We start from the raw sequence: 4,811 nt of genomic DNA, 5'->3' as shown, positions 1-4,811 counted from the left end.
ATAAAGTGGTATCGGAGTACTAGCCGATACAAGTCAGATCTATCTTATCGGCTATTCTATGAATGTACATGATCCTTGCTTCGAAGTATTTTTGGATCCAAGTGGTTTATACTATCTCGGCGTGCTGTCCGATCTATCCCAATCATTTGGTTTAAACGTATTTCGAAGTATCGATTATGTATTATTGATATCTACAGCCGATCAGGTACATTTAACCGTTTCTGCAATCTATCTTTCGTTGCGGATCTAATGCATGTTACATTGGCTTAATACTGAACGATACGTCATCGGCAATCTAGCCGATCGGCTGTCGTTTGTGGATTTAACTTTGTTTCCTTTTTTGGTTTCTTGTTGGTTGTAGGATCAAACCAACTGGCACGCTCAGAACTCGAAAGCAATTCTTTGGACCTGCACTAGAGTAAAGCAAATCTCTGATGCCAGTGTGTGTTTTTCGCATCAACACCACCTTTTACCTTTCTACTTGATTTCGACGAGTTTATGCTTGTCATGGCTGCGTGCAACGTTGGGGCTAGGGCTTCGACACTAATCTTTTCAATGTAAGCACCTATCTATCATATATCTTAGTTAATCTAGTTTGGTATTTGAATTTACTTGTATCGGCTGAGATTCGTTTTAGGGTTTATGCCGGTATCGGCTAAATTGCTTTACCAGATTAGATTAGCTAAGGCATCCACCACTCTTAGAATCAGTCAAAGGCTTGATTGGTTAGACTTTATGTTTCTTTGCATACTTTGAGTTGCATCGATCTTAGTCGTGCTTAGAACCATAAAAACTAACCTGTCTTTAATTGTCGATAAGAGTTTCATCGGGGTTTCAGCCGATGAGTTATCTGGATGTTGTATCCGCTTACAAGGATTGCATACAAGTTGGATTTAGCCGATCGCAACAAAGGCTTCACTGTTTATCTAGTCATGTGGATTTTATGGTATCGGCCTTCTAGCCGATGTACGCATTAAACTTCGAATCAGTGCTTATTCTACACATCATTATTAGCCGATTGGTTTCTACTGGATTATATTGTTATTTTATTACATCATCATCATCAATCGATTGTCTTTCTATCATTATCTATATTGGACATATAACCGATACCTCAAAATCCCATCGCTATCGGTTGGCATCGGCATCGGCATTGGTTGGAATTACTCTATCGGCTTGTCAGCCGATTGACTCGTTGATCTGCTATTTGTATATCTTATTAGTTATAGGATCAAACTGACTGGCATGCCCGCATCTCATCAACCTTTGGACCTACACTAGAGCTAAGCAGATCTTCCAGGCTGTTGTGTTCGTCGACTTAGTTCGCGCCAACGCAGACCTGACACCATCAGCCGAGCACGGATTTCTCGTCAACAGATTGTCAATAAGATACATGCACCGCATGAGACACATTGTATTACTGAATCTGGACAGGGGAAGTGTCTTATCCAGTACTAGGTTACTATATAATGAGATGGATGGAGTACTATTTTGCACCATTAGATATAACACTGTTCACTCCATTAAAGCAACCTACACTACTGTACCTTCAATACTCCTTTATAGTGTTCGGAAAAAAAGCTGTCACCCATGGGTAAGAGCATCTCCAATAACCTACTCAACCCAAACTCTCTATTTTCTTATTTGGCAAGTTGACAAAAAGATTTCTCTCTATATTTCATATGTACTCCAATAGCCTTTCCATCTACACTCCTCTTTTTTGCGGGGACTTTCCATCTACACTCTGCATTGTGAATCTATAAGAGTATGATTATATGACCCATATGTCAGTCTCTAACTCTTCTTTTTCTCCCGTTCACCTTCCTCCCAACCACTGCTTCCAATCCTCCTCCTCAAGCTCTCCACTATCCACCGGTGGCAACAGTAGTGGTGAGGGGAGAAGCTGACGACGGTGGCATGCAACAAGAGGGGAAGAGTCCGGCGGCGGTGCTGGCAACATCACCTCGGCGATAGCGGCATCAACACCCCAGTGAGATGGAGCCAAAGGTGGGGATAGAGGTGCAGGGAGGATGCGGAGGATGGGGGTCAACAGACGGTGGGCTCACATGGTGGGAAGGTAGAGGCATGATGGCTGGTGAAGGCATGCTCTCGTGTGGTGGAGGATGCAGCGGAGTGGCTTGAGAGGGATGAGGGCGTGGAGAGAGAAGGTGGGGTGGTGGGATACATGTTGGCAAGTGGTTTCAACATTCTACATTTGGTTAGTCAAGTTAGAATTTCAGCAAGCCATTTGGCTTAGCATTTAGCAAGTTTGTCGGAGGCTCCTTTTCCCGCAAGTTTGCCAAATTTTTGTTTGGAGATTGAAATGGAGAGACTATTGGAGATACTCTGTCCAATCTGAAGATCGTTTTTGACAGCTTCACTCTGTCTCCATTGATCGATCCCACATTACAGTTGCACCGCATCCATGCCACGCACACGAAGGTGGCACCTTCTCCTCTCTTCGGTCCTCCAGCCCTCCACACAGGTGTAACACTATAATATTTAGCTTACTCTAGAACAATATTAAAACACATAAAACTCATCAACATGATTAAAACAAAGATAAGTAGCTTAATTATGAAATACAATATAATTAAATTTTAGAGTAAAATGCATTGCTGGTACCACAACTTGCAAGGTGAGTGCAATTTAGTCACCCATCTTGTAAATTGCTCAAATAAGTTACTCAATTTGTTTGGGGTGCAAATATAATAAAAATGTGCTAGCATATTATTTTTGCCAAGGTGGACGATACAATGGCAGACATGACGATGAGTTGGCGAAAGTAATGCAGTTTTGTAGAAAAACCCTTCTACTATATTACTCTTTGGCGATGAGTTTGGCGAAAGTAATACAGATCTAATTGGCCTATTTAGATCTGTTATGCCCGTGTGCTAAGCCATGATCGTAGGTTTTTGTTGGCATGCACATGGGACAGGACGGCGCCAGATATAGAGAGTCATGGCCCTAAATCACGTATTGAAGATGTGGGGTATCAAACAAACCTATGTACTCAAACGGAAAATTGAAACAATATAAGGGCTACTTTGCATTTTGTTCCTTGCATACAAGGTCAACCTGTCATGCTGACGTGGCGTCCACCTTGGCATAAATAATACACATGGCACCTTTTCATCTAGATTTGCACCTCAAAACAAGTTGAGTGACTTATTTGAGAAATTTACAAAATATGTGACTAAATTGCACCCACTCTACAAATTGTGGTACCTGTGACGCATTTTACTCTAAATTTTAATTTAAAAACCATAATAAAAGTTACACATAAATCTAAATGGTTACATGATAATTTTATATAAATTACATAGTAACTTTCAAAAAATTACAGTGTAATTATATTAATGTAATTTTTATTTTGGCTACATTAGCAACAACATCTCTTGCCTAGTTGGTAGAGACCTACCAGTCAATAGAAAGTTCCAGAATCAACTCTTATCTTTCCTTACCAAAACAGTTCCAAATATGTAGACTCATGTACATAGATTTAACCTATTCTTTGGCCTATTTTAATTGGAAAAGTTCATCGGTGCATATGCGCCTGTGGTGTGCACTCTATGCTACTTGCTCACAAAGCCTACAGGTGCTATGGTTGTGTATGACCACAAGTGCAGCTTCATGTGTATAGCATATTGGCGGTCATACATATCTTTAGATTTAGAAAAAAAAAGAGAGTAATCATTCCATAAAAAATTTAAAACTTTGAACTCATAATTTGAAAAAAATCATCCAAATTTTTAAAAATTTAACTCATTTTAAAACTTTCAACTCCAAATATAAAACTTTCAACTCTAAATTTTAAAACTATCAACTCAAGATTTTGAAACTTTCAACTCAAAATTTGAAACTTTCAACTCATATTTAAATATTTCAACTCATTTTTTTTAAAAAAATATACCAACTTTTCAATACTCAACTCAAAGTTTTAAACTTTCGATCTTTGAAGTCCAAATTTAAACTTTCAACTAAATTTTAAAAACTTTTAGCTACATCTTTTTTTACGTACTAAAAAAATCACACTAAGTGCTATAATTAGAGGAAAAAAGCGTGTGGATGCATGGGATGCGTGGCCGCACGACTTTATGCAGCCGGCGCACACATACCCACTAGGTGCCTTCCTTTTTAATATGCTAAGCCAAGTATTATCTAATAGTTATGGGTTTTAGATGGTAATGTGTCAAAGTCCATGGGTTTTTTAACAACCGTACATAACCCTCGTATATATTTAGGATAAAATTATAAAAGTTCGGTCAATCATATTTTATCAAATTTGGGGATTGTCGAACACATCTGTTAGTAAAATAAGTCGAATTTACACGGTAATAGAGTTGAATGATAGTAATGCTTAATTAACCTTGATTAACCATTAATTTGTACAACATTTAAAACTTTTTATTACCCATTTACTGCATACAACTACATGCTCATTTACACGGTATAATTACACTATAGTTATAGTTATGTCGTAGTTACACAATGTAAGTAGGATGTGACTATATATATAGTGTAATTAAGGTGTATATACACTGATTTGTTTGTTTCCCTTCCTTGCTTCCTATGAATCATCCGGTTAATTCACTGCATTGGGTAGTGAGAGTAGTAACATCCAATAGTAGCAAAAGCTCGTTGAGCTTATGCACAACCATACGTATGGTTTCAATTTAATGAGTTGTTCTAACTAGCCCGCATCCTGCCCTGATCTTGCACAAATCTCGAAGGATGAAATGACTGAAAAATCGACTGTAATAATGTCAAAAATCTATCGATATGATTTTATCTAAACCACCTTTTAGCGG

Source organism: Oryza sativa, chromosome 6 (genome assembly GCF_034140825.1).
Source record: "Oryza sativa Japonica Group chromosome 6, ASM3414082v1".
In the NCBI taxonomy this organism is placed as follows: domain Eukaryota; kingdom Viridiplantae; phylum Streptophyta; class Magnoliopsida; order Poales; family Poaceae; genus Oryza; species Oryza sativa.
Note: the sequence above shows the minus strand (reverse complement) of the source record.